Below are 12139 nucleotides of genomic sequence, written 5' to 3' on the forward strand. Positions count from 1 at the left end.
TCCTGCATCGCTTTTGCTGCTTCTGGAGTTCTGAGCGTCCCAGAGTAAGTTGCATTGACCACTGGTGCGCACACGGTGATTTGGGGCTGCGTGTGGCATGTGAGCAAAACATTTTGCATTTTAATAGCTATGTGTTCCATTTTATTTGTTGTTAGAAAATACATAACTAGCACATCAAAATTATGGCTGCCCAGATGTAGGATAGCACTAACATGAGTCGTGATAGCAGGTGTTCATTAGCTTGAATACAAATTTGACAGACGTAAAAATCACTGATTTTATTTATTTAATTTTTTAAAGTTTATTTATCGTAGAGAGAGAGCACAAGCAGGGGAGGGCAGAGAGCGGGAGAGTGAGACACAGAATCTGAAGCAAGCTCCAGGCTCTGTGACAGCTCAGAGCCTGAAGTGGGGCTCCAACTCACAAACCGTGAGATCATGACCTAAGCTGAAATCGAACACAACTGACTGAGCCACCCAGGCACACCGAAAATCACTGATTTTAAATAAACAGCAGTGGCTGGGGCAAAGGTCAGAAAGGTGGTAAGCAGGTAGCAAGGTTGGAAAAAACACTGGTCCAGGGCCTGGGAGCATTAATCTTTAGGGTTCAACACAGCTGGGTTTGAGTTCAGGATCTGCCATTTACCAGCTCTGTGACCTTGGCTAAGCCATTTAACATCCTTAAACAATGTTTTCTCGTTCATAAAATGTGACTAATAATTTTTCCCTCCTCCCAGTATATGGAAGCTCTGTATGTTTAGTAGAGGAAGGGGATTATGATGCCACTAGAGTCTGTTTTCTATTTTTTAAAAGACAGTCTACAGTTTTTTAAAAGATTAAAATTTTATTTAAAAATTTTTTTAAAATGTTTATTTTTGAGAGAAAGAGAGAGCACGGCAGAGAGGGACAGAGAGGGAGACAGAGTGCAAGCAGGGGAGGGGCAGAGAGAGGGAGACACAGAATCTGAAGCAGGCTCCAGGGTCTGAGCTGTCCACACAGAGCCCGACGTGGGGCTCAAACTCACGAGATGTGAGATCATGACCTGAGCCAAAGTCAGACGTTTAACCAGCTGAGCCACCCAGGCACCCCTAAATTTTTTTTAAGGTTTATTTATTTATTTTGAGAGCGAGAGAGTGAGAACGAGCAGGGGAGGGGCAGAGAAAGAGGAAGAGAATCCCAAGCAGGTGCTCTGATGTCGTCATGGGGCTTGACTTGGGGCTCAAACTCACAAACAGTGAGATCACTGCCTGAGCCGAAACCAAGAGTTGGACGCTCAACCGACTGGGCCACCCAGGTGCCACAATGAATGATATTTTCTAGTTTAAGGATGTCCCATGCAATATTTGGGACATATGCTAAAAAAAAAAAAAAAACCGATTTATTTATCCAAAACTCACATTTGACTAGATGTCCTCTATTTTGATTTGCTAAATCTGGCAACTCTGTAGTCCTACAATATTTGCCACTGTGCTTTTGGATAGAAAGTCCACTTTCCTGTACTTTAGCTATCTAAACCAGGGTCAGCTGCTGGCCAGCCTGTTTTATGACCCCAGAGAATCGTAAGATGTAAGTCAAACCCTTATTTTTAGAGGTGCTTTATTTATAAATTGTAGCCTTTCTCAACCGTGGTTTTGTCCAAAGTGGTGACAAACGTAACTGAAAAGAAAACCAAAGGGAAAAGTCTTTCTAAATATGTGTTAAGTATGAAGACCAAACTCTTGCCCTTGTCAACACGGCTCACATTTGTCAGGGGCTCGCTCTGTGCTGGCCTCTGTCCTGGGTGCTTCAAGCCTATCTGTTCATTGGGTCCTCCTCATGACAACACTGTGAAGTAGAGATGATGATCATCCTCTGTTTCTCAGCTCAGAAAAGTTAAGGCACTTGCCCAGGGTCACACAGCTCATACGTGGTAGTCAGGGTTTGAACCCAAGCGGTCTGACTGCAGAGACAGTTTTGGACCTCTCCGCATTGTTCAGTATATATGTGTGATGAACTTGTAAATAAAACGTGTGGAAACTTTGGAGGAACTTTTTTTTTTTTTTTTAATCGGGGCTGGCTTAACAGAGACATTTTATAATGGGAATTTGTTGACCTTTATACTGAAAATCCCCTTTTTCCTTTCCTGGTACATTTCCTGGTACATTACCTTTAGCAAGTGTAGACATTTGTTACATTGCAGAATTTTCAAATTTTCAAACCAAGCTCAAAATTATGTTCATTATGTTTGGCCATTCAGTGTTTATGAAGATAGAAATTAAAAAAATTTTTTTTCAATGTTTATTTATTTATTTATTTTCAACGTTTTTAATTTATTTTTGGGACAGAGAGAGACAGAGCATGAACGGGGGAGGGGCAGAGAGAGAGGGAGACACAGAATCGGAAACAGGCTCCAGGCTCCGAGCCATCAGCCCAGAGCCTGACGCGGGGCTCGAACTCACGGACCGCGAGATCGTGACCTGGCTGAAGTCGGACGGCTTAACCGACTGCGCCACCCAGGCGCCCCTCAATGTTTATTTATTTTTGAGAGAGAGAAAGAGTACAAGCAGGGGAGGGGCAGAGAGAGAGGGAGACACAGAATTGGAAGCAGGCTCCAGGCTCTGAACTGTCTGCACAGAGCCCGACATGGGGCTCGAACTCACAGACAGCAAGATCATGACCTGAGCCAAAGCCGGATGCTCAACTGACTGAGCCACCCAGGCACCTGGAAGATAGAAGTCTTTGATCACGAATGACATGCTGGCCCGGGGAAAAGGTAGTTGTGACAGTTTCTCTTCGTGAGGATCAGAGCCATATCGGAAAAAGGAAAAATGTGTGCCCCTATATGCCCTTATCAAACTATCTTCCCATATCCTGAGCCAAGTGGGAGAGTTTGTAAAAGCTCTGCATTGTCCAGTCTGTTTGCAGGCCATCGTCAACCCTCATTAACCAGCCCGCTGGGGGACGTGATGACCCTGTGGGTGTAGGAACTGCGGGCTGACCAGGAGGGACAATTCCTATTGCACAGTGACACAGGGTCTTGAAATGAACAATCAACCCCAGCTTGTTGTTTTTTTTTTTTTTTTTTAATTTTCAACCACAGCTTGTTTTTTTTTTGTTTGTTTTTTTTGTTTTTTGTTTAATTTGAGTATTTTGTTTACCATGAATTTTTTCACATTGATTTTGGAAAGCATTGCATTAAAATACCGTAATTTTATTTATGTTATGTTTTTGTATATATTTATTATTGCATTGAATATTTAATGTGTATTTTATTTATATTTTATTACTTATCTATTCTAGTCCTAAATTTTTTGGCACCCCTTAAACTTTGCACCCAAGGTAACTGCCTCACTTACCTTACCCCAGCCCTGGTCCCCCCACGTAGCGACACCCCCCCACACGCTCTCTTCTTGAACATTTGTCACAATGATAATCTCCTCAGAAGCTGACTTTTTTGGAAGAGCCCTTCATGTTTCTGAATTTATTATGCCAATAGGTTCTTTGCTGGGAAAGATGAAACCACCTTTTGGTCTCAGTGATTTGATGTGTTGCCATGCTGTTCTAAGCACTTTGAAGAGAAAAGGTGCCTTTGCCAGAATCACTGGTGGTTTGGAGGCATGTGAATTTGTGGTGTCACATCAGGCATCCGTGCAGCTCAGAGCTCATCCTCCTCTCACTCTGGCCTGTCACATTTGCTTTTCACAGTTAATAGTAGGGTCTAGTACCAGTTGACTGAACACCTTATCAGTGTTGGGTGCGTTCTTAAATATGGGTTTCAGTCATGATGCCGATGTTCTAATGATATGAAAGATAATAAAATGCAGTGGGTTACAGGGGTGCCTGGGTGGCTCAGTTGGTTAAATGTCTGAATTTGGTTCAGGTCACGATCTCATAGTTCGTGGGTTTGAGCCCTCTGGTGGGTTCTGTGCTGACAGCTCGGAGTCTGGAGCAGAATCTGCTTTGGATTCTGTGACTCCTTGTCTCCCCTCCCCTGCTCATGCTCTGGCTCTCTCTGTCTCAAAAATAAATAAACATTAAAAAAAAAAAAAAAGCAGTGGGTTACAAGTTGTAGGTTGGGCTTGCCTATCTGTGATATCTCAAAAACCCAATCAATAATAATGAAAATAACCAGCTTGTTATATCTACAGTGAAGAGGAAACATACATGTATATAAACTCCCTAGCACCGTGCCTGGTGCGTGCTGAGTTTTCAGTAATGGTAGTCACTATTATTTTGAATTTTATATGTATTTTCTGTTTTTCTCACCTTTTTTTGATGCATCCATTAAATGTTCTTTGAGTACCCACCGTGTGTCAAAGACTAATTATAGCACCTTGCCTACAGGCAGAGTCTCTTTCATAGAGGGTCTGTTCTTAATGGGTATGTCTTTTTAGTACTACGTTTCTTACTCGTTGTGTTCCAGAAAAATATACACCCAAATTTAGGTATTGAATAAGAACTAATAAGCCTCTGTATTGGATATTAGGTAAGAGTCAGTAAGCCTCTGAATAAGTAGTGAAGGACTTTCGTATTACTTTTATATTGCTGCCTACAAATTGTCACAAACTTAGTGGCTTAAAACAATACACATTTATTATCTCAGTTTCCATGGGCTGTAAGTCCAGGCACAGTTTGGCCGAGTTCTGTGCTCAGAATCTCGCGGGGCTGCAGTTACGGTGTTGACTGGCTGCATTCTCCTCTGAAGGTTGGACTGGAGAAGAATCTGGTCCCGAGCTCATTCACATTGTTGGCAGAATGGATTGCCTTGCATCTTTGGGATGGAGGGCCCCACCTTCTTGCTGACTGTTGCCTGAAGGCCACCCTCACATCCTAGAAGTTGCTCATTGTTCCCTGACCATATGGCTATCTCTGTAGGCAGTTTACAGTATGGCTATTTGCTTCTTCAAGACCAGCAGGGAAGCCTTTCTCTCCAATCTGCTAAGATGCAGTTTTATATAATGAGTCCTAATTATGGCAATGACATTCCATCACTTTTGCCCTATTCTTTTGATTAGAAAGCAAGTCATGGTGTTCTGCCACCATGTCAACCCATGAAGGGCAAGGCTTGTACAAGATCATAACAGATCATGAGGCCACCTTAGAATTCTGCTTACCATGGCCTCCTTGGAGAAAACACTTTGATGTTAGTGTGTTGGCTTTCTTTAACCTCTCATAAGACTTTATTTACAATTTATTTTGTGATTGTGTCTCAAAGGGGTGGGGAGTTGATGGAAGTGTAGCCTTGGGATAAGTAGAGATTTGTGTTTTTATCACATGCTGAGTGTTCATGATACACCAATCGCATTCGTGAAATTGTTGAGATAGTCTGTGCTTGCAAGATGCTGGGGATCAATAGTTTCGAGGTCCTGTAAAAGGGAAGGACTTTTTTTTTTTAAGTTTTAATTTAAATTCCAGTTAGTTAACCTACAGTGTAATATTCGTTTCAGGTATGCAATATAGTGATTCAGCACTTCTGTCACACCCAGTGCTCATCACGACAGGTGCACTCCTTAATCCCCATCACCTATTTCCCCCGTACCCCCAACCACCTCCCTTGTAACCATCAGTTTATTCTCTGTAGTTAAGAGTCTGTTTCTTGGTTTGCCCCACTGTCTCTCTTTTTCCCCCCTTTGCTCATTTGTTTTGTTTCTTAAATTCCACATACGAGTGTAATCATATGGTATTTGTCTTTCTCTGACTGACTGACTGCGCTTAGCATTATACTCTTTAGTTCCATCCACGTCATTGCAAATGGCAAGGTTTCATTATTTCTTATGGCTGAGTAATATTCCATTGTGAATATATATCTTCTTTATCCATCCCTCTATTGATGGACACTTGGGCTGCTTCCATAGTTTGGCTACTGTAAATAATGCTGCTATAAACATAGAGGTGCATGTATCCCTTTGAATTCGTGTTTTGGATTCTTTGGGTAAATACCTAGTAGTGCATTTGCTGGATGGTAGAGTAGTTCTGTTCTTAGCTTTCTGAGGAACCTGAAAGGAAGGACTTTTAACAAGAGTTTACATAGCCTGGGGTCATCTGATCCTGCTTTCTGCCTCCTAGCAGGGATTTACTTTAGATGGAACTTACCCTTCCCAAACAAAAAGAATCCAGGAGACCAAACAGCCCCTTAAAAACCGCCTACTGTTTTCTTCAAGAAAGGGGAAAAAGAAAAGCTTCACTAACCCCTTCTCGAGCTGGAGGACTTTTGAAGTGTGATTGCATTTGGCTCTCTGCTAAGACAGTTGTGGAGAGGTGGGAGTTTGGCCATCATTGTCTGTGTTCACAATCCATCACCCTTTTGAAGTGCATTTGAGTCTCCCAACCCTCAAGATGCGGGTGGGGGTGTGGGGGAACAGGTTGGAAGCGGCTGATGTGCAGAAGGGAGGATCCGCAGGAAGCGACCCGGGAGAGGTGTCAGGTTGCTGAGTGGAGTGTAATATATGAGTGTTTGCAAGCGTGAGCGCGCGCACACACACACACACACGCACACACACACACACACGGTGTGCACAACAGACTGCCAACCTTTTTGTGTGGGTGGACATATTCTCAAGCCAACTGAAACTTCTGCGGGGGTGTTTTCATAGGAGACTGCAAAATAAAACAGTATTCCCAACAATTTGGGGACTTGAGCCCATTATATTTGTAGGGCATCTGCTTGGTGGTTTCTGCTGCATTAATGATCTGGCATCACTGGGTATCTTTGCACTGCACAAAGCTAGCACCCAAGTCACCTAGCTCATGTTAAAAAAAAATAGGAAAATTACCAACCGAGTGCTTATTTTTGTACCAAAGGGGATTTCCACGGGGGGAGAATTTTCCTCCCCTCTGAAGGCCGTTCTACCTCAAAGGCATGTCTGTTCAGCCAGGTAATGGGGACGGCATGAAGACAGAAGGAAACCAGAATGCAGCCCCTTGTATGGGACTCACAGGAGGTGCCAGCAAGGCTTTGATTGTATTTTTGGACACTGCAAAGCTGGTGTGGTTTCCTAGTCAACCTTTCATGCCACCTGATAATGGAAACTGCTGGACGGACTGGAGTGCTTTCTTTTTCTCCTAAAAGAAGCCGAGATCTCAGACTTGCTGGGTCAGGGAGAGCAACCTCCTCACCTTTCTTCTGCACAGCATGCTGAGTGCCAGAGCTATTCTTAGTTCATGTGTATTTCCTTGGCACCCATACCTTGGTATTTTTTTTTTCCTCCAGATCGTTCCTGCTGTGCATCATGTGGCTTGAAACTGGCATTTGCCACAGCTCGGGAGGTAGATACTAATGAGGCATTAATTCCCGATAACGAAAGCGTGGGTGCTGGATGCCTTCCGAGCTGAGCACCAATCTCTGTTGACCTGGGCAAAGAGGAACAGGGCAGAGGGGAGGAAACCACTCCCCTGTGGCACCTCATGGTTCTCTGGGGGAAGTGTCTCAGCCCTGCTTGGCACTGCACCTGCCTTGTCAAGCTCTCTGCGTCTGAACCCTAGCAGATCCTTGACCTTGCTGACAGGAAGCCAGCTACCAGAGTACCCATTTTGTAGAGATGGAGACCGAATTCCTTGGCTGTGTGTTTGAATCACACCTGAGCTTTGTTTTAATTGAGGTATAATTTGGGACACCTGGGTGGCTCAGTGGGTTAAGTGTCTCTTTCTCTCTTTTTTTTTTTTTTAAGTGTATTTATCTTGAAAGAGAGAGAGAGAGAAAGAGAGGGAGAGGGAGAGAGAGAATCCCAAGCAGGCTCTTTGCTGTCAGCATGGAGCCTGACTCAGGGCTCTGACCCATGAACTGTGAGATCATGACCTGAGCCGAGATCAGGAGTTGGTTGCTTAACCCACTGAGCCACTGAGGCGCCCCTCAGTGTCTGACTCTTGATCTCAGCTCAGGTCTTGATCTCGAGGTCATGAGTTCGAGCCCTGCGTTGGGCTCCACACTGGGTGTCGCGCCTACTTTAAGAAAAAATAAATCGAGGTATAGTTTACATCCTATAAAATCCCCCCTTTAAAAGTGTACAGTTCGATGGTTTTAGTATATTCACAGGGTTGTATAACCATCACCGCTATCCAATTCCAGAACTTCCCTCACCCCAGAAGAAACACGCTGCCCATTGGCAGTCGCTCCCCTACCTCCCTCTCACCAGCCCTTGGCAGCCACTAATCAGCTTTCTGGCCCTCTCTATTTGCCTATTCTGGATGTCTCATAAAATGGAATCATATAGTATGTGGCTTTTTGCCTCTGACTCCTCTCACTTGGCATGACATTTTCAAGGTTCATCCATGTGGTAGCACGTATCAGTGCTTCAGTCCTATTTCATGAGCAAATAATACTCCATTGTAAGGATGTGCACATTTCATTCATACATTTCGCGGTGGACGGACATTTTGGCTCTTTCTGCTTTTTGGTGATTGCGAATAGTGCTGCTGTCTGTGTTCATTTGTGTATTAGTTTCTGTATGCACGTGCGTTTTCAATTTTCTTAGCATATACCTACGAGTGGCGTTTCTGGGTTGTGCGGTAACTCTGTGTTTAGCTTTGGAGGGACTGACTGCCAAGCTGTGTTCTGCCGTGGCTGGTGCCCTATTACTTTCCCGCCAGGAGGGTACGAGGGTTCCAGTTCACCACGTCCTTGCCAGAACTTGTTACTGTCTCTCTTTTTGATTATAGACAACCTAGTGGGTGTGAGGTAGTTTGGAGAACTTTTTAAAAATACCACCCCCTCTCTACTTCTGATTAACTGGTTTGGGGATAGGTTGTAGGCATTGCTTTTGTTATTACTATATTTTTAATTCCCCTGGTTGAGTCTTATGTACAGCCAGGTCTGAGAACCACTGGGCCGATGAGATAGTTACTAGGCCTCTACCCAGGGCTGGGACTAGGCACCACCCTTGGGTGCAAAGTGTAAGGGGCAGAGGGAAAAAAAAAAAAAGTGAGTGATCAAGGCATATCCTTTTTTAATGCAATATTTAAAAATCAAAATTGGGGCGTCTGGGTAGCTGACTCGGTTAAGCATCCAACTGTTGATTTTGGCTCAGGTCACGATCTCACAGATGTGAGATCGAGCCCTGCATCGGGCTGCGTGCTGGGCACGGAGCCTGCTTAAGATTCTCTCTCTCTCTGCCCCTCCCTCGCTTGTGCTTGTTGTCTCAAAATTTTTTTAAAAAAATTATTGTAAGAAGTCATGATAAATAAGATAACATTTTCTATAAAGACAGTCACGACCCAGCATTTGTATGATTTAATGTCTCTCTCCTTACCCTAGATCGGGCACAGTTTGATCCTGCCTTTATTTAAAATTGTGAAAGTTTGTTCTCCATAGATTTTTGGGGGGAGTATTAATTAAAAAAGTTTTTTTAATGTTTCTTTATTTTTGAGAGAGAGAGAGAGAGAGAGAGATAGAGAGAGAGAGAGAGAGAGAGAGAGAGAGAGAGTGAGTGTGGGGGAGGGGCAGAGAGAGAGAAACACAGAATCCAAAGCAGCTCCAGGCTGTGAGCTGTCACAGGGCTCGAACCCATGAACCGTGAGATCATGACCTGAGCCAAAGCAGGACACTTAACTGACTGAGCCACCCAGGCGCCCCAGAGGGGAATATTAATTTTGATTTACAAAATTAATTGCATTAAAATAGAATTCATCTTGATTATTGGTTGATTTTGTGTGTGTGTGTGTGTGCTTCGTTCAGTTTTGCACCTGGGGGTGAATTCCTCATTGTTGTCACCTCTTCTACTGGCCTTGCCTTTTCCTGCTTCCAGATACTTAATTAAACACCCACTATGGTTTGGGTACTTTTAGTTATTGTTTGTGATCTCATTGTATTACACCTAATTCTTGTAACAATCCATTTGAATGTAGATGGTAGAATTCTCAGTTTATAGATGAAGATACAAGGTTCAGAGACACCATGTGACATAACCCAGATCACTCGGCTAGTATGTGGTGAACCTAGATTTGGACCCAGATTTTGAGCCCAGAGATGATGCTTTTCGCACATTATGGGACATGTTCAAGTTCACAAGCCTCAACCAACCCTTCCAAAGGACAAAGATGAGAACACTGAGCCTGAGTCCCTAATTCATTGGACACTTGCTCACTATTTTTGAAAAGGCTTTTTGGTTGACATAGAATCTCATTCCAGTTTTTCCTTGAATTTCATTAGCAATTCATTGACTTGGCTCAGGAAATAGTTATTGAGCCCAGCTGTGTGTCCTGTCTTATGTTGATTCTGGGGCAGGGACCAGATAGCCACAGTCCTGCATGTGGAGTAGAGATGTAGTACTATTTGTTAAAATTCACTTTATAAGCAACTTCTCATGAAATTGATTTTTTTTTTTGTATGTAGAGCAGGGGTCCCCAAACTCCTCTTCTTTTTTTTTTTTTTTTTTTTTAGTTTATTTTTTTATTTTGAGAGAGAGAGAGTGTGCACGAGCCGGAGAGGGGCAGAGAGAGGGAGGGAGAGAGAATCCCAAGCAGGCTCTGCACTGTTAGTGTGGAGCCCAACACAGGGCTCGATCTCGTGAACTGTGAGATCATGACCTGAGCTAGAGTCAAGAGTTGGATGTTTGACTGAGCTATCTGGGCGACCCCCTCGCAAACTTTTCTATAAAAAACCAGGTAGTAAATATTTTGAGCTTACCAGGTAATGCAGTCTCTTATAGCTACTCAACTCTGCAGTTGTAGCACAAAAGCAGCCATAGACAGTATGTAAACTAATAGGTGTGCCTGTGTTCCAATAAAACTTTATTTGTAAAAACAGGCTGAGGTCTGAGTTTGGCTTTTGGGCGGTAGTTTGCTATCTGTAGAGGAAGATGTATCTTTGAATAGAAGCTAGTGTGGGAGAAAATGCTTGGAAGAGCCTGAAATTGGCCGATGAAGAAGACAGAATCTTGAAAGACAGGAAACAAGATAGGAAGAAATGGGAGAAGTGGGAATATTGTGTTGTGAGAGTCCTCAGTCTGGGAGGCATGCGGAGGAATGAGAAATCAAAAAAAAACCCCAGCCAATTAAAAAAAAAATTTGGGGGGAGGGTTGCTTTTAATTTATTCTTGAATTTTAAATAGGAAAAAAAAAACCTGAGTTAGAACAGATATGTTTAAAAGGACATATAGGCTGCTACTTTTCCCCCTTTGACTCTCATCTTCCTTTTTTAATTATTATTTTTAAATTTCACTGTGGTGAGAACATTTGACATGAGATCCACCCTTTTAACAGATATTAAGGGCACAACACAGTGCTGTTAGATATCTGTAGGCACAAGGGTGTGCGTCAGATTCTGGGATGTATTCATTTTGCATAACTGAAATCTTATGCCTGTTGATTAGCAACTTCTCATTTCCTCATTCCCCCCGACCAATGTTTTAAAGATCGCTTTTGAACAAGACATTGCTAATTTAAGAAGTGAGCTCTAGTGATTGAGACCGTAGGGCTGAGAATGTAGGAATCTCCCGTTCCCCTGCTCCGCACACTTCTCGTGTGACTTTTGAACGATTTTGCTTTTCTCAAGTGAGAGATGACCGTGCTGAACCACGTAGCAAGGTGACCCAGTGGTAATTCCTCATCAACAAGGGAATCCAGTAGCCCTTCGAGGTAGAAGTTGGGATGTTGCAATATTCCACTTTGAGACCTCCTTTTCCCATCTGTTGGAACTCAAGTCTCCTGGCTCCCGGTCCAGCATTATTTCCATTACACCATTCAAGTGTGATGCAAGGTTTGGCAGAAAAATGTCCCAGGGTGGATCCAAGTGGGAAGAGAAAAAAAAAAACACAACTATGGTTTATGGGTATATACACAACTTCAAATGCAGTGAAATGGATCTGAATGAAGCATGAGGGGGCGGGGTCTCCATATAAAGTAAATCAGTGAAACCATGGATAAAATATTTTTTATATAAAAAGTTTCTAGAACCTGCAAAGGGCTTTAACACAGAGAGGACCTTTTTAAATGGTGATCTTACTTGAAAATACTAGATTTATAAGCACTGTTTCTAGGAGAATTAACTCTATTGTGGAATTCTGAAGTCGAGCGCCTTAGCCTGCAACTTACAAGTTCCGTTGACAGGGGATGATCATGGTTGGAGGAAACACATGGCAAAGGTACCATCCTGGGCTCCTAGGACACTTGGCTGAACACTGAAGCCTGTGGGCACCCAAAATGGCTGGATGTTGTACCGATCTGGG

The sequence above is a fragment of the Panthera uncia genome (genome assembly GCF_023721935.1).
Source record: "Panthera uncia isolate 11264 chromosome D3 unlocalized genomic scaffold, Puncia_PCG_1.0 HiC_scaffold_8, whole genome shotgun sequence".
NCBI lineage: Eukaryota > Metazoa > Chordata > Mammalia > Carnivora > Felidae > Panthera > Panthera uncia.